The sequence below is a fragment of the Physella acuta genome, unplaced genomic scaffold, assembly GCF_028476545.2.
Source record: "Physella acuta isolate Inbredline_101_S28 unplaced genomic scaffold, ASM2847654v3 ptg000256l, whole genome shotgun sequence".
NCBI lineage: Eukaryota > Metazoa > Mollusca > Gastropoda > Physidae > Physella > Physella acuta.
This window is the reverse complement of record NW_026731775.1, coordinates 270,246-289,773: the sequence shown is the minus strand read 5'-3', so window position 1 is coordinate 289,773 and position 19,528 is coordinate 270,246. Positions and strand designations below refer to the sequence as shown.

Below are 19,528 nucleotides of genomic sequence, written 5' to 3'. Positions count from 1 at the left end.
TGTTCTTTTAAACTCAACAAAACTCATAGTTTTGTGATTAAACACAAAAAAAACCTGTTACCAGATACGATTCAGATGGCGTTTTATCTAAATTATGTAAACTAGTTACAACAATAATCATTAAACATTTCACCAATCACTCGTTGAATAAATGAAATAAAAACAATCGATATAAAAATACAAGTATTAGAAAATAAAATTAATTACCAAGTTTAAATCTGCTAAATATAGATTACTTTTATTTCCCTCGAGTAAATCATCTTATAAAATCTTAGCCTTATAAACTAAAACTTGTCTTTTAGGACTGTTAACTTATAATCTTGACTTGCTTTATGTAATAATCCTAGACTAACTTCTCTTATAATCCGCGAGTTAAAATACGACAGAAAAAAACAACTCACCGCCATCTTTTAACCAATCACATGAGTTACCTCGCCTTATTTCTTCTTCTTCTTTGTCTCTCGTGGCTCTAGCCATTTTTTTCTACGATAACAGTGACAGCCCCTGGCTGCAGAGAGAGACGGATTGTTATTCTGATCAGTCCAGATAGCTTTAACTGCGTGGAGCGTCCCATTCTTACACGCGACAGTCTAGTTTCATCCCCGAACCCCCCACCCCACCCCACCCCACCCATCAACTCACTCACACACAACCTCATCCTATTTCTTATCTCAACTTTCTAAACTTTCTTAAAGAAACACCGAATCGGGAAAACCCGACTGCTTTAAAGACTGAAGCAAACGTTTTTTTTTGCTCACCACCCCCACCCCCACTCCTCACCCATACCTCCACGTGTCTCAATTGTGTGTGTACTCACGTCGATACGACCACCTGTCTGTGTTTACACCTGGTCGATGTGTTGGTACTCATTGTCTTACACAACTGCACACACGCATTTACGGCGTGGAGTGGTTGGTGTGGTTGGTGTGGTTAGTGTGGTTAGTGTGGTTGGTGTGGTTGGGTTGGGTTGGTGTGGTTGGGTTGGTGTGGTTGGGTTGGTGTGGTTGGGTTGGTGTGGTTGGTGTGTGATTGGTGTGGTTAAGTTGGTGTGGTTGGGTTGGTGTGGTTGGGTTGGTGTGGTTGGTGTGGTTGATGTGTCTTGATACTTTTTTGACAGACCAGAAATAGTCCCGATAGACCAAACACTGAATAAAATCTGACCAGACTACACTTAGCTAAACTCCGGCTAGCAAATACGACCAGTCCGGCAAAAAAACTCTCGTTAGCAACATTTCAAATGATGAGACCAGCCACGTCTTGATGAGACCAGCCACGGCTTGATGAGACCAGTTGATGAGACCAGCTGACGAGACCAGCCACGTCTTGATGAGACCAGCTGATGAGACCAGCTGATGAGACCAGCTGATGAGACCAGCTGATGAGACCAGCTGATGAGACCAGCACGTCTTGATGAGACCAGCTGATGAGACCAGCTGATGAGACCAGCACGTCTTGATGAGACCAGCTGACGAGACCAGCCACGTCTTGATGAGACCAGCCACGTCTTTATGAGACCAGCTGATGAGACCAGCTGATGAGACCAGCCACGTCTTGATGAGACCAGCTGATGAGACCAGCCACGTCTTGATGAGACCAGCCACGTCTTGATGAGACCAGCTACGTATTGATGAGACCAGCACGTCTTGATGAGACCAGCTGATGAGACCAGCTGATGAGACCAGCACGTCTTGATGAGACCAGCTGACGAGACCAGCCACGTCTTGATGAGACCAGCTGACGAGACCAGCCACGTCTTGATGAGACCAGCCACGTCTTAATGAGACCAGCCACGTCTTGATGAGACCAGCTGATGAGACCAGCTGATGAGACCAGCCACGTCTTGATGAGACCAGCCACGTCTTGATGAGACCAGCTACGTCTTGATGAGACCAGCTGATGAGACCAGCACGTCTTGATGAGACCAGCACGTCTTAATGAGACCAGCCACGTCTTGATGAGACCAGCTGATGAGACCAGCACGTCTTGATGAGACCAGCGGATGAGACCAGCACGTCTTGATGAGACCAGCTGATGAGACCAGCCACGTCTTGATGAGACCAGCTGATGAGACCAGCACGTCTTGATGAGACCAGCCACGTCTTGATGAGACCAGCTGATGAGACCAGCACGTCTTGATGAGACCAGCCACGTCTTGATGAGACCAGCTGATGAGACCAGCACGTCTTGATGAGACCAGCCACGTCTTGATGAGACCAGCTGATGAGACCAGCACGTCTTGATGAGACCAGCGGATGAGACCAGCACGTCTTGATGAGACCAGCCACGTCTTGATGAGACCAGCTGATGAGACCAGCCACGTCTTGATGAGACCAGCCACGTCTTAATGAGACCAGCCACGTCTTGATGAGACCAGCTGATGAGACCAGCACGTCTTGATGAGACCAGCGGATGAGACCAGCACGTCTTGATGAGACCAGCTGATGAGACCAGCACGTCTTGATGAGACCAGCCACGTCTTGATGAGACCAGCTGATGAGACCAGCACGTCTTGATGAGACCAGCGGATGAGACCAGCACGTCTTGATGAGACCAGCTGATGAGACCAGCACGTCTTGATGAGACCAGTCACGTCTTGATGAGACCTGCTACGTCTCTATCAGCCTGTTTACCCGACCGATACGGAAATCTCAATGGCACCTTATCGCAGTGACGCCAGCACACTCGAGAGGGTGGGGCGGGGGGGGGGGGGGCGATTTACTCACGCATCAAGAGGTGTGAGTGAGGTGGGGGGGTGAGGTGGCTCAAGGTAAACAAATTTAAAATAATATAAATCAGGATTTTCCAGCCATGGAATATATTTGATGTATTTTTTTTTTAACCCGTGAAGAACACGGCCATTAAAACCACCCAAAATGTTTTTAGGAACACAGATCTAATACAGTTGTTGGAAATTTAGTAATGTAACTTTACTGTATTAGACTACTCTCTAAATGTAATACGAAAACCATTTGATTAGTTTTAAAACTAAAATTTAAGAATTTAAACCCGAACATTAATGGTAATGATTGCACCGAAATAATACCTCGAGGACACAATTCGAGACCTTATCTAAAAAAAAATTCTATCAAGACTAGGCTTTTTCTTGTCAGTGTGTGCCTGCGTGTGTGTGTGTGTGTGTGCGTGTGAGTGCGTGTGTGCGCGAGTGTGTTTGTTTGTGAAGGTACTAGAGATGTCACAGCTTTCTACCAAGAGTAGACATGTTGGGGGTAAAAATAAAGCAAAGTATTCTTAAGATCTGCAGGGCAGGTGAAGTAGAGTGCAACTGGTTCGGTAACCTCTGCAACTGAAGGGGTAGTGTGGGAATCCGAACTCGAGAATTTCGGGTTAGCAGTTGAACGCTCTACCGTTCGACCACACCGTACATCTTTGACATGCGCTGATATTTTCTAGTTCATTACTCTGAGCTACGCATTCTAAATTATTAAGTTCCGCTCAGGGTAGGCCTACGTCATAAAGTTCAAGTGAGTTATGTTATCTCTATTTACGTAAACCCCACATAAATAATGCGGACTTATTGCGTCATTAGTTTAGCCACACTGCCACGCCTATGTAGGTTAAAATAATTGTCATACCACCGTATTTACACAATAAATAACGCGGCGGTGTGAAACTTAAAACAATTGAAGAAATTATCACCCGTGTTAAAATAAAACTGTCTGAAGTTGCCAGGGAATTCCCAAGCATCAGGTCAAACAATCCCCCAAATCACAATCCTCCCCTGAAGATGTTCCCACGACCCAGGAGCCCGACCACCCCCCACCCCTCCCCATCTTTGGCTTACATCTGTAACTTTTCCCTGGCCAAGTAACCGTCAACACGGCCGGTTTCAAATGGCGGACAGGAAATCAACAGATATATTCATAATTTCTGTTTTCGTTCAAGGTAAACTGACCTAATTTCAACACATTAAAATAACATCGACCCCAGTCGTGATATTTGAAGATAATTTTTACACCCAGATTACACATAAAAAAAAATATTTATTATTTAAAAAAAATTAATATTAAAAATTTTAAACTTCGTTTCACATTCCATAATTTTCTCATCTAATTTGTTTTTAAATTACAATTTTCCCTCGACTTTGAAACACTTTAAGTAACGATAACTCATGAAATCAAGAACATTAACTCTGGATAACTTTGTGTACCTGAAAGTCACGTACACCAGCCTAGCATATTTTTTGTATATTTGACAGTGATGTCCCCTTTTGCCCCGCGCACGTCCCGGGGGTGGCTGAGACCTCTCTATAACACGACTCCCATTACCGCTGACGCCAGAGATCTCGCTGTCTCGACTCTCAATACTGACGCCAGGCGAGACCGAGTCAACGACAACAAAAACACGAACAGTTTCAACACGACTCCGGTCACTGATCTGTTTACCCGGTAAAATTTATTGAACGGTTGACGTGAAAACTGACCCTTCCGTTATAAAAAAGTATATTTTTTTATATTTTAAAAGCAAAGCGCTGTATAGTAAAATAAAAACGTTAGCAGTATTTGATAAAAATAAAACAAATAACTGTTTTTATAATAAATAAAATATATACATTGTAAAAATGATTATACTTTGTAAGGGGGGGGGGGGGGGTCGTAATTTTGCGATGATGTGTGATGAGGGAAGAGGGGGGTCAGATAGTGTGACGTCAACCTTTTACATTTAAAAAAAGTAATGTTAGAAATTGAATATTTGCCGTTATTTCGCATTTAAGAAGACTGTTTTAGTAATAGTAATGTAGTAGAACTTGATTAAATTACTTCAGTCAATATCTAAGAAATTAAAAAAAATAATAATTCCAAATGCAATCGGGGGGGGGGGGGGGGTGTAGGCTCAATGTGACGTAAATTTAGTGGGTGTCTGGCTTTTTGTGACGATGTGAGGGGACGGACGGACGGACGGGGGATTGTAGAAGGCCATCAAGCCTTCATATTGTTTTGGTTATTTATCTATCTAGTCTAATTACTTTGTTGTATTATACTGCTGAATAAAATAAAAAAAAACAGTTAAAAAAATAAATATCCAATTATCAAATTAGCAGGGCTACAAAAAAGACCACTCCCATCCTATGTTTAAAGCCCCCAATCCCATGGTAGTTATTACACAACAACCTGACAAATATCTGCTCAAAGTCAAGACTTTAGGGGCCGTCTACAGATCTTTTTACCGAGGGTGGTGGTGGTGTGGGGGGGGGGGGGTGGGGTGGGGGGGTGGATGGTTTGGTTGAGCAAATTATCCTCATAGAAAAAATATTGTTAAAACTTATTTTAAAAATTATTTTCGGAACATTATAAAATAAATTCATTATCGATGAATCTAGTAAAATGGATTTAATCAGTTAAATTTTTTATTGACACACGTTTGTATATATTTTCAATATAAAATAGTGATCATAGATATTTTTGACTAAGTGTACAAAAAAAGTAAAAAAAAAATTATTTCTTGCAAAGGGAACAAACTCAATTAATACGGTTGATACCGAAAGCAAAGCATGGTTATTTCCCCTTGTTAAAAAAAGGTAAGGTGTTTCTCAGTGTTAATTTAAAAATTTCGATTAAGAAATAGTAAAATGATGGTTCAAATAATGCCCTATAAATTTTTACAGATTTAAACGATAGGCTTGTATAGATTAATACGTCCCCTATATAAATTTTAATAGTAATAGATCTAAGTATTAATTTATTTACTTTAAAAATAAAATACAAATAATTTCAAAATAAATAATTTATAATTATAATTATTTTGACGCATTGAATGACTATAAACAAGTAAAAAAAAATTTTGTAAGAAAAAACAGATTGATCATGAAGTTACCAAACACTTTTGTAAAGTAAATAAAATTCTATAGAGTAAGGGCAGTAACCAGTAATATAGAAACAATTTAGAAGGATTTTACGATTACTTCCCCTGATGAAACACCATCCCGTGTTTTGGTCTTAAAACATGTATGTTCACTATTAGACAGTTTTGAGCTTAAGTTAACTCCGTAATATTTACCTTCATGACTCTTCCAACTTCTGCAAAATACCACTGCTTGGGCACCAGTAGTTTGTATTCCACGTGGAAAATCGTCTTTAAAAACTGGATTTTCATCTGGAAAGAAAATATTTTCACAAATATAATCTAGATATGTGTGAAATAATTTCTTTGTTAAATATTCTGCAGATTGTCTATCGTGGTTACGCACATTGTTGTTTTATTGTACTTCCAAATTATATAACAAATATTTGTTCTTAAGCTCTTATTTGAGTGCGGCATCATATAATTGTATATATTGTATATATATATAATATATATAATATATATATATATATATATATATATATATATATATATATATATATATATATATATATATATATATATATATATATATGTCTGTGTTATCTATTCTTCTTTAGAATAAACAAACACCATCTGAACACAAACAAAAGTAACAATATTGTGACAAAAGGGGAATCAACTGTGCAAAAAAAATGTAGGGTTGTTTAACTGGATTATTTCCCTTCGCTCGGTTTTTCTTTTCCTTCTTAATTTTGTTATTTTTTTTAAACAGAACGGTTCATAAAATTTAGTTTTTAATTGTCAAACTTGACTTTAAAATATTTAGTGGATTGGTTGGAATCAATTATATTTATTTTTCAAGTTACTGACTTGAGTCTGTTAAGACTCTTTTTAGGGTATTTGAACAAAAATTAGTATTTGAACAAAAACTACGTTGTTTATTCTAAATTAACAGTCAATTGTCCCCCACAAAGTAATTGAAACCAATTTACCACTTATAACATTATTTACGCCATGCAACGCCAATTTACACCATGTAACGACAATTTACACCAAGTAACGCCAATTTAAACCATGTAGCGACAATTTACACCATGTAACGACAATTTACACCAATGTGTGTGTGTCAGCAGTTCGTGCTAGTGTATGTATGCACCGGTTATAAGCCTGGAGGTCATTGAACCCGTCAAGGATTAGACTTCTGGCATTATGCCCTGAGTGTAGCTGGCATCCGCTGTGGGATTCCGCAGACAATTTAAAGCTCACACAAAACGGCTGGGAGAGTTATCGTCGCGTCTAGTCATTTCCTAGTACACGGGGTCGTCCCTGATCTAGTCAGACTTCTAGGGCGTGTGGGTTTGGATGTTGTCTATGTGAGGGCTGAATTCGTGTAGACTTGGACATAGGCGTATAAGCGGAGTAGGGGTCAGGCTTGGACATAGGCGTATAAGGGGAGTAGGGGTCAGGCTTGGACATAGGCGTATAAGGGGAGTAGGGGTGAGGCTTAGACATAGGCGTATAAGGGGGGTAGGGGTGAGGCTTAGACATAGGCATATAAGGGGAGTAGGGGTGAGGCTTGGACATAGGCGTATAAGGGGAGTAGGGGTGAGGCTTAGACATAGGCGTATAAGGGGAGTAGGGGTGAGGCTTGGACATAGGCGTATAAGGGGAGTAGGGCTGAGGCTTGGACAGGCGTATAAGGGGAGTAGGGCTGAGGCTTAGATATAGGCGTATAAGGGGAGTAGGGGTGAGGCTTAGACATAGGCGTATAAGGGGAGTAGGGGTGAGGCTTGGACATAGGCGTATAAGGGGAGTAGGGGTGAGGCTTGGACATAGGCGTATAAGGGGAGTAGGGGTGAGGCTTGGACATAGGCGTATAAGGGGAGTAGGGGTGAGGCTTAGACATAGGCGTATAAGGGGAGTAGGGGTGAGGCTTGGACATAGGCGTATAAGGGGAGTAGGGGTGAGGCTTGGACATAGGCGTATAAGGGGAGTAGGGGTGAGGCTTGGAGATAGGCGTATAAGGGGAGTAGGGGTGAGGCTTGGACATAGGTGTATAAGGGGAGTAGGGGTGAGGCTTGGACATAGGCGTATAAGGGGAGTAGGGGTGAGGCTTGGAGATAGGCGTATAAGGGGAGTAGGGGTGAGGCTTGGACATAGGCGTATAAGGGGAGTAGGGGTGAGGCTTGGACATAGGCGTATAAGGGGAGTAGGGGTGAGGCTTAGACATAGGCGTATAAGGGGAGTAGGGGTGAGGCTTGGACATAGGCGTATAAGGGGAGTAGGGGTGAGGCTTGGACATAGGCGTATAAGGGGAGTAGGGGTGAGGCTTGGAGATAGGCGTATAAGGGGAGTAGGGGTGAGGCTTGGACATAGGTGTATAAGGGGAGTAGGGGTGAGGCTTGGACATAGGCGTATAAGGGGAGTAGGGGTGAGGCTTGGAGATAGGCGTATAAGGGGAGTAGGGGTGAGGCTTGGACATAGGCGTATAAGGGGAGTAGGGGTGAGGCTTGGACATAGGCGTATAAGCGGAGTAGGGGTGAGGCTTAGACATAGGCGTATAAGGGGAGTAGGGGTGAGGCTTGGACATAGGCGTATACGGGGAGTAGGGGTGAGGCTTGGACATAGGCGTATAAAGGGAGTAGGGTTGAGGTGTAGAGGAGGGAGACTGGGGCGCTTTTCATACCAGGGTAGGTGGATCTAGGTGGTGTTTTGTCGCGAGACGTACAGGTGGGGTTTAACGATTAGTTGTTACAGAGGTGGGGTTTAACAGGTAAAAGTTACAGAGGTGGGGTTTAACATTTAAAAGTTACAGAGGTGGGGTTTAACATTTAAAAGTTACAGAGGTGGGGTTTAACATTTAAAAGTTACAGAGGTGGGGTTTAACAGGTAAAAGTTACAGAGGTGGGGTTTAACAGGTAAAAGTTACAGAGGTTGGGTTTAACAGTTAAAAGTTACAGAGGTGGGGTTTAACATTGAAGAGTTACAGAGGTAGAGTTTAACAATATTTACAGAGTTAAAGAACCAGCGCTACAAGCTCACACTGCCTACACTGAATCAACGTTTAGACAATGGCGTGCTTGACATAGTTTCGGATTAGCGGACACCTCATGTTTCATGGGATTAGCTGTGGGGACAGATAATCTCCCTAGTGTTCTAATGGGTCGGGATGTACCCGTGTCATAGCCACAGTAGGGGTCAAAAGCTACCTGGGTCATTTAGGGTCACTATTAAACCGTGTCATATTGAGTACTACCTGGGTTATGGGTCTTACGTGCAACAATGGTAAAGACCCTTGTTACTCGGGTCCTGCTATATATTAGGTCACATCTACCGGGGTCGTAATACGGGTCATTGCTACCTGGGTCAGGCAATGTGTGACGTCGAGCCCGGGGGTCCTTATGTCGCCCCCCCCCCCCCCGGACACCTGCCCAGGACGAGATCCTGAGAATATTTTTATTGTCCCAGAAGACACCCCATAAAAGCCAGCTGTGTGACGTATATCCGGTCCCAGATTGGCTTACAGCCGTGTCAAGAGAAACTTTATGACTTTAATCTGCAACCCCCCCCCCCCCCACCCCCACTCTAAGACTCACCCCCCCTACACTACACAAACCACCTCTCCCTCCCCCACCACTCAACACGACTATGCCATTATCTGAGATAAGGGAAACAGATTCAACATTTGAAAATGTGTTCGTGTTAGTGTGTGTGTGTGTATCGTGTTCGGGTTGTGTGTGTATCGTGTTCGGGTTGTGTGTGTATCGTGTTGGGGTTGTGTGTGTATCGTGTCAGGTTAGTGTGTGTATCGTGTCAGGTTAGTGTGTGTATCGCACCACTTTCAACTACACAGTCAAGGCAGAGGCAGTTAATGCAAGTAGTAGGCAAGTAGAGTTGGGCTGTAGAGTCGTAAAGTAGAGTCGTAAAGTAGTGTTGGGAAGATTGACAAGTAGAATTAAAAGGTTGATAAAAAATATTGTCAAGCTTGCCACATAAACCTACACAAATCTGGCCAGTTTTGTAAGTAAAATCTGGAACTACACGTAAGTCTAACCCCTAATTTTTGTGAGTATAAAATTAGCGAAACATGACCGTTACACCTAATTACATCAACCTTCGCAGTCCTGTTCCCCCCATCCAGCTCCCCCCCCCCCCCTATCCCCCCCACCATCCAACCAAAAATGTTTTTACCCCACCGTTCCCCGACCAGTACTGACCCTGCAGGCTTTGAAAAATTACGCTGGGATGAGGAGGGGGTGGGGTGGGGGAGAATATTAATGAAGGGAGGGGGTGCGGAAATGTTGCATAGAGAAGTGGTGAGTCAGACCGTGACCTTAAGGGGGGGAGGGGGGGGGGGGTCTTTCAACGTGGCAGAGTATCCCCCCCCCCTCTCCCCGCGGTCACGTCATTAGCCCGTCTGTTACATACTACCTTTCACTTCTAATTAAGAAATTAAAATGTTCTGGCTCGCAACATTTGCTGCACAAAAATGGCGTCGCAAGTTTCCATCACGCGTTCATCACCATTACATCAGGACTTTACAAATAACATAGAGCTGAGGTTGTATTTCTTATTATGTACAAGGGTAAACATTTGGGTTTTTGTAAGGATTTGGATTATGGTTTAAGCTTTTTTTATAACATAATCCATTTTAGTCCAGCTATCTAATTCAGACATTTTTCTTTTGATAAAATTTTATCATAAAAACTTCAAAATTCTTACAAAGTTGATTCCCTTGGTTATTTAAAACAAAAAAAAAAAATGATTGCCTCCCTTCCTGGTTAATATATACAATATTATCTCCCTTACCGATATTAGCAAATTTATTTATTGCCCGATTGTTGTCTCCCTTGCTAAACTGGAAAATATTCTTACAACCCTTGCTGATTCTCACAGTAAAATATTCTTACAACCCTTGCTGATTCTCACAGTAAAATATTACCCCCCTTTCTGACTACGAAAAGAATGTGACAGATAAAAATGTGTGGGATCTAAAAATAGCCGTGACCTACTGGCACCTGACAACTGGGACAGCTAAACCTGGGGTGAAAGTTAGAAGCCGTGGACATCGGTCACTCAGCAGGGGAGGTGGGGAGGGGGGGATGTCTGGGGAGGTGGGGAATGATGTGGAGGGTTTGTCGACATCAGGGTGAGGGTCTGCGTCAACACTGGGTGCAGGTGAAACAGAGTGGGGCCACAGTCATTTAACTTAAAAACATTCACACCACATAAATAGATCAACTTCTGTCAAATTATGGACTGCTGTGTTGGATAAGTGTAGATCAAATGGTGGCGTGGTTCGTATCCCCCTGTCCTGCATACGCCAGAAGTGGACAGTACCTTCGCTCACCCAGTACTGGACCTTACCTCCGACCCCTACCCTACCTTGTGCTGGACAGTACCTACATCAATAAAGTTTCTGACAATGGACCGTCAACCAATTACAACAACCCCCACCCACCCCACACCACTCACATAAATCATGACAGCGATCAGTTAGCTTACATCATTACTTATCGGCAGTATGAGAGGAGGCGGAGTGTGGTTGGGTGGGGGAGGTTGAGGGGGGGGGGGGGCAATGACGTTAACGTCATATTGTGAAGAGAGGGGTAGCAGTAATTGTAGGTCTTTGACTTTCTAGAGATTATCACAAGCTCAAGTTTAATTGCCAGAATTAGCTAATAATAGCTCGAAAATCTGGTCAGTGGTAAACTGGGTCAGGTCGTTTACGCCAGAGAAGTGGGTCAAATCCGGACTAGGATTAGTGGGTCAAATATGGCGAGAAGGTGATCAAACCGCTATCACAGCAGAAGTGGGCCAAACCGTTACCAGCACAGAAGTGGGCCAAACCGTTACCAGCACAAAAGTGGGTCGAACCGTTACCACCCTAGAACTGGGTCAAATTCCGGTTAAATGTGGATTTTTACCACGTAAGTATGTAGGTTAAAGACGGCAAGAGAAATCTGGTCAGCGTTGAAACCATTGTATTCAACTTTAAAAATTTGCCAGTTAGGGTGAGGCAGTTATTCTACCCGTGTGATGGGTCACCCACACCTCCACACAAGCGTCAACCCACACATCCACACTACCTTCCACCCACACATCCACACTACCTTCCACCCACACATCCACACAAGGGTCAGCCCACACATCCACACAACTGTCCACCCACACCCCCACAACACCTTCCATCCCCGCTCCCATTACTCTCCGACATCAGCAGTTTTCGAACCTCGACCTTCTTGTATGTCTCTGTCCGTTACACCCTTTGAGCCACAGACGTCACATACGTATTCTAGGGACCTCCCCGCCACAATCACGTCTCAAACCTTCGACACCCGGCATCGAATCCAAATCAGACAGAAATGTGGAAAATAAAAATAAAATAAATTCCAACCTAATGGACCGAACCAGCACTTGTACACGTCCCACCATCTACCACAAGGCCACACCATCTACCACAGTGCCACACCATCTACCACAAGGCCACACCATCTACCACACCATCTACCACACCATCTACCATAAGGCCACACCATCTACCATAAGGCCACACCATCTACCACAGTGCCACACCATCTACCACAAGGCCACACCATCTACCACAGTGCCACACCATCTACCACAAGGCCACACCATCTACCACACCATCTACCACACCATCTACCATAAGGCCACACCATCTACCATAAGGCCACACCATCTACCACAGTGCCACACCATCTACCACAAGGCCACACCATCTACCACACCATCTACCACACCATCTACCATAAGGCCACACCATCTACCATAAGGCCACACCATCTACCACAGTACCACAACATCTACCACAGTGCCACACCATCTACCACAAGGCCACACCATCTACCACACCATCTACCACACCATCTACCATAAGGCCACACCATCTACCATAAGGCCACACCATCTACCACAGTGCCACACCATCTACCATAAGGCCACACCATCTACCATAAGGCCACACCATCTACCACAGTGCCACACCATCTACCACAGTGCCACACCATCTACCACAGTGCCACACCATCTACCACAGTGCCACACTATCTACCACAGTGCCACACCATCTACCACAGTACCACACCATCTACCACACCATCTACCACACCATCTACCATAAGGCCACAACATCTACCACAGTACCACAACATCTACCACAGTACCACAACATCTACCACAGTGCCACACCATCTACCACAGTGCCACACCATCTACCACAGTACCACACCATCTACCACACCATCTACCACACCATCTACCATAAGGCCACAACATCTACCACAGTACCACAACATCTACCACAGTACCACAACATCTACCACAGTGCCACACCATCTACCACAGTGCCACACCATCTACCACACCATCTACCACAGTACCACACCATCTACCACAGTACCACACCATCTACCACAAGGCCACACCATCTACCACACCATCTACCACACCATCTACCACACCATCTACCACACCATCTACCACACCATCTACCACACCATCTACCACACCATCTACCACACCATCTACCACACCATCTACCACACCATCTACCACACCATCTACCACACCATCTACCACACCATCTACCACAGTGCCACACCATCTACCACACCATCTACCACACCATCTACCACACCATCTACCACAGTGCCACACCATCTACCACAGTACCACACCATCTACCACACCATCTACCACACCATCTACCATAAGGCCACAACATCTACCACAGTGCCACACCATCTACCACAGTGCCACACCATCTACCACACCATCTACCACACCATCTACCATAAGGCCACACCATCTACCACAGTACCACACCATCTACCACAGTACCACACCATCTACCACACCATCTACCACACCATCTACCACACCATCTACCACAGTGCCACACCATCTACCACACCATCTACCACACCATCTACCACACCATCTACCACACCATCTACCACAAGGCCACACCATCTACCACACCATCTACCACACCATCTACCACACCATCTACCACACCATCTACCACAAGGCCACACCATCTACCACACCATCTACCACACCATCTACCACACCATCTACCACACCATCTACCACACCATCTACCACACCATCTACCACACCATCTACCACACCATCTACCACACCATCTACCACACCATCTACCACAGTACCAAACAAACAAAACTGGGAGAGGTTACAAAAATACCCCAAACATTTAAACCAAAAATGCTGTAGATATAAAAAAAACAATTTGACATGAATGTCGGCCATTGTGGACCCGCGCACACTGTCGCTTATTGTATACCAAGGTTTATCCCGGGGGAGAGGGGGGGGGAGGAAGGAATTAGATGCTTCACTTCCTGTCACATGATACCCCACTTCCGCCGACTCCAGATTTTTTTCTGCTTACAATCCGTTTTCATTTTCAATTTTTAAGAAAACATTCTTAAAATATATGACCGTCTTTATTCATTTTTGTTCGCTGTCTGTACTAAATCTAGAGATAAGGGGGAAATTCAGATTTTTTTTTCGTTTCTTAAAATACATTCTGATTTTTTATTACGTTAATAGAGAATTAAATTAAACCATAAAGCAATAGCTTCGTGATCATAAGATTTATAAAGATCAGATTATGACTAGAAACAAATCTATAGAATAGAATTCTTTCCAAAAATTGTAATAAAAAAAATAAAAAATAAATAAAAAACTTCGCCCAAAGAAAATACTGCAAGACTCGATACCGCCCAATCGCAGTAATGCGGGTGTTCACACCAGCAAAAAAGTTTGCGTAGGAGTCGATATACGATTTACAGCAAAAAGAATAATACAATATTCCAAGCATTTAAACTACTTCATGGAGTCGATACCAGTCATTTATAATAGCACGAGAGTCGATACCAGTTAACACAAATAACAAAAGAATCGATACCAGCTATTCACCCAACTTCAAATAGTTAATACCAGCCAAGAATAATGTCGGAGAGTCGATACCAACCGACAATAATGGCACAAAGTTCGATATCAGCCAAGAATAATGGCACAAAAGTCGATACCAGCCAAGGACAATGGCAAAGATTCGATAGCAGCCAAGAATAATGGCACTAAAGTCGATACCAGCCAAATATAATGGCAAAGATTCGATAATAGCCAAGAATAATGGCACAAAATTCGATACCAGCCAAGGATAATGGCAAAGAGTCGATACCAGCCAAGGATAATGGCAAAGAGTCGATACCAGCCACGGATAATGGCAAAGAGTCGATACCAGCCACCCAGACTGCCACAAGCTGTGCCCTTGTGGAACAGCAGGCCCGGCCAATTTTATGGCCGTCCCGAGGAACTTGATACCGCAGCCGGCAGCTCGCGATAGCGTTGTGTAAATCAGGGGCGTCACCCGCCCCACCTTGCGGGCCCCACACCCCAAGTCACTTTTTTTAGTCGTTTCACAACCTAAGGCGACACCTCTAACATGCTGTACAGTACTGCACAAGTTATACAGAGTTTATGTACTGTATCGAACTTCTCTTGTGTAGGATACGAGGCGGTATTAGACGAATCCATCTTGTACCTCTGGCCGGCAGGTTAGTTTATGAGGAGACGCCTTTGGGAATGTTGAAGCAGGAAGAGACAGAAAAAAAAACAGGACTGGGGTGGACTTGTTAATTCAGTTGATTGTGGAATAATCGCACGTGCGCCCGCGTGCGTGTATGTGTGTGTGTGTGCATGTGTGTGTGTGTGGTTGATAAGAGTAGAAGAAACACACGGAGGAGGATACGTTGAATAAATGGAGGCGATGACCTCGCCAGTAATTAGCATCGGGTCACCTTACTCAGCACTGCTAGGAACGCCTTACATTTAGGCGGAGCTTGAACCTTGGGAATAATTAGCGGACATACTAACCGTCGGAACTAGTACATACAAACAGTCGGAACTAGTAGATACAAACAGTCGGAACTAGTACATAGAATCAGCCGGAACTAGTACATACAAACATCCGGAACTAGTACATACAAACAGCCGGAACTAGTACATACAAACAGCCGGAACTAGTACATAGAATCAGCCGGAACTAGTACATACAAATAGTCGGAACTAGTACATACAAACAGCCACAAACAATACATACAAACAGCCGCAAACAGTACAGAGCCGACAACCCCAGATTTAAGTTTTTATTGTGCATTTCTTGCTCCATCAAAGCCTGAATTGCACACCTTGGATTTGAAGGAATAGAAATTGTAATTGTAAAAAATACTTACTAAATATTTTTAAAAAAATCAAAACACTAATAGGACTTTTACAGTATCACTCATGGGGGGGGGGGGGGGAGGGAGACACCGACATATGTTCTTGGGGCACATCGGGAATTTCCCGGTAAACCAGCGAGCCCGTCAAACCCTGACTACAACATGAAAACAGATACAGCTAGTACCTTCAAAATGACCTTACATGACCTCAGCGAACACAGCCTTAAACAGTACCTGGAACACGTCACTCTTAGTCCCGTGTGTCCTCTAGGTCTCCTCCCCCCCACCCCCCTCCTTCTCCCCTCTTAACTATGATAAGACCGTGTCCGGTGAAGACGGTAAATGTATGCCGTGAAAAAAATATCCTTCGTGATTGTTGTCCGCTTGCACATAAAGCATGCTGGAATTTACAGGCGGCTGAGGTAGCTCACGGTGATATGCGTCAGTCACAAGTCACATCTATATAAGTGACAAGTTACATTTACATAAGTCACTAGACTCGCCTCAACAGTCGCAAGTCCCATCAATATCAAAGCGATATCTTCTATTTAAATCACAAGTCTGATACTTTAAACCTAATAACTCAAACCCTATAACTTAAAACCCAACCCAGAACATCCAAAAACCCATGACAGAACACACAAGAACACCACAAAAAGCACCTAAAACACATTTTAAAAGTAGTTAGCCGATTAAAAGGTGTGTTTAATATTGTAATTGAAAGAGAACTCTCTCCACCACGGTTTCAAGACGATAGAAAAGCAAATTGTAAATCAATGTTAAAAAAATAAATTTGTTGATCACGGTTTAAAGATAATACTTTGAGGGGGGGGGGGGGAGAAGTCATGGGTTATAAGCTATAGCTAGTTTAACTTCTACGTAAACACTGAGCATAACCCGGAGCACCCCTAGCCCACATTAGATACATGCATCACGCCCAAACACACCATTAAAACAACCCGAAGCATACCACTAAAACCGCGCCAATTATACCGACCATTCAAAACCAATCCAGCACACCATTTAAAACCAACCCAGCACACCATTTAAAAGCACCCATACACAACAATTATATCCACCCCACCCCAACACACCTCTTAAATCCACCCCAACACACCACACCGAACACACAATTTAAACCACCCCTAGAACACCATTGAAAACCACCCCTAGAACACCATTTAAAACCACCCCTAGAACACTATTTAAAACCACCTCTAGAATACCATTTAAAACCACCTCTAGAACACTATTTAAAACCACCTCTAGAACACCATTTAAAACCACCTCTAGAACACCATTTAAAACCACCTCTAGAACACCATTTGAAACCACCTCTAGAACACCATTTAAAACCACCCTAGAACACCATTTAAAACCACCTCTAGAACACCATATAAAACCACCCCTAGAACACCATATAAAACCACCCCTAGAACACCATTTAAAACCACCCTAGAACACCATTTAAAACCATGCCCCCCGCCCCACCCAACACACTCTGCATGTTGATACTGCGCGTATCAAGCATCTAAGGGAAATAATCTGCCAGTCAGCCGACTCTAAACCTCCAGGTTTCATGGAATCAGCATTTTACACGGTGAAAAAAAAAAGATTACGAAGCAGGCATTTAAAACATGCCTATTTATTTGAAAATAATCATATAGGGTACGTAAATCTTAGAGCTGGAATATTCTGAATCGCCTCCCTTTAATCAAGTTCAATCACTCTAGCGTTCAATATAAAAAAAAAATTGTAGATACAATTTTACTTCATTTTTTTAAAAATCGAAATAAAACAATGAACCAATATATGTTTAAACTAAATATATTGTATATTAAATTAAAGATTAAAAAAAATTAAACTTATGCTTTATAATTAGCTAAAATATTTTAAAATTCGTATAGTCTGTCACTTTAAAAAGCAACATTACTTTTATTTATTTAAAACACAAATTACCTTAACATATACTTTCTCTTTCATTCGTAACGTCATTCTTCTTTCTTCTAAGTTTATCATGCCGTCAATTTAAACATTTGCCTAATCACGTTCTTCAGTAGTCCACAGCACAATCTAAAAATAAAGAGAAAATAAAAACCCACTTAGCCTTGCATCTAACAAAAGCTACATAAAGCAGAATAATAATAAGAAGAATGATAATAAGAATAGTAATAATAATAATAATAATATAGTTAAAATAAAAATTATGATAATGATGATAATTTAATAATAATAATAACAATAACAATAAAAATAATAATAAAAATAATGATAATAAAAAGGATAATATAATAATAATAATAATAATAATAATAATAATAATAATAATAATAATAATATAGTTAAAATAAAAATTATGATAATGAGGATAATAAAATAATAATAATAATAATAATAATAATAATAATAATCATAATAATAATAATAATAACAATTATTATAACTAAAATAAAATAATTATGTAAGATCATGTAATTTATATTGTTATAATTTTCAACAATCATAATAATAATAATAATAATAACAATTATTATAACTAAAATAAAATAATTATGTAAGATCATGTAATTTATATTGTTATAATCTTCAACAAACATCAGGTCCAGTATTACAACCTCCTGTACAGCATTGTTAATATTTAACATCTACATTGATTAATTGCATAATTACCATGTCCCATACAAAAGTAAACAACGACACTTTTAGCGTGAAATCTGTCGTTATAAAAGTAAACAGCGACACTTTTAGCGTGAAATCCGTCGTTATGTTAGTAAAACACGACAATTTTAGCGTGAAATCCGTCGTTATAAAAGTAAACAACGACACTGGTTTAGTATCCAACATCACTTTTAGCGTGATATCCGTCGTTATTAAAGTAAACAACGACACTTTTAGCGTGAAATCCGTCGTTATTAAAATAAACAACGACACTTTTAGCGTGAAATCCGTCGTTATGTTAGTAAAACACGACAATTTTAGCGTGAAATCCGTCGTTATAAAAGTAAACAACGACACCGGTTTAGTATCCAACATCACTTTTAGCGTGAAATCCGTCGTTATAAAAGTAAACAGCGACACTTTTAGCGTAAATTGTCTGTCGTTATAAAAGAAAAACAACGACACTTTAAGCGTGAAATCCGTCGTTATTAAAGTAAACAACGGCTTTTAGCGTGAAATCCGTCGTTATTAAAGTAAACAACGACAATTTTAGCGTGAAATCCGTCGTTATTAAAGTAAACAACGACACTTTTAGCGTGAAGTCCGTCGTTATTAAAGTAAACAACGACACTGTTTTAGAATAACGTCGCCAGCAGACGACGCAGCCAGGAGATGTGTTACGACCTTGACCCCAGCCTATGTCGGTCAATGATTTGTGCGTGCTAACACGCTACTGTTGACGGCAGCTTGGTTCACGCTAACAGGATGTGCACACACACACACAAACACACACACTT

At 42.1% G+C, this 19,528-nt stretch overlaps 1 long non-coding RNA gene across 1 annotated transcript in view; it reads right to left on the bottom strand.

The window, feature by feature from the left end:
- Positions 1 to 5,946: 5,946 nt before the first annotated feature.
- Positions 5,947 to 19,528, bottom strand: part of LOC131938713 (uncharacterized) — a 37,648-nt gene continuing 24,066 nt past the window's right edge. The window contains exons 3-4 of the long non-coding RNA XR_009386341.1: positions 18,033 to 18,146; positions 5,947 to 6,111 (exon numbers count right to left, since the gene is read on the bottom strand). This is a non-coding gene — a long non-coding RNA (uncharacterized LOC131938713). The remainder of the gene's footprint in view (positions 6,112 to 18,032; positions 18,147 to 19,528) is intronic.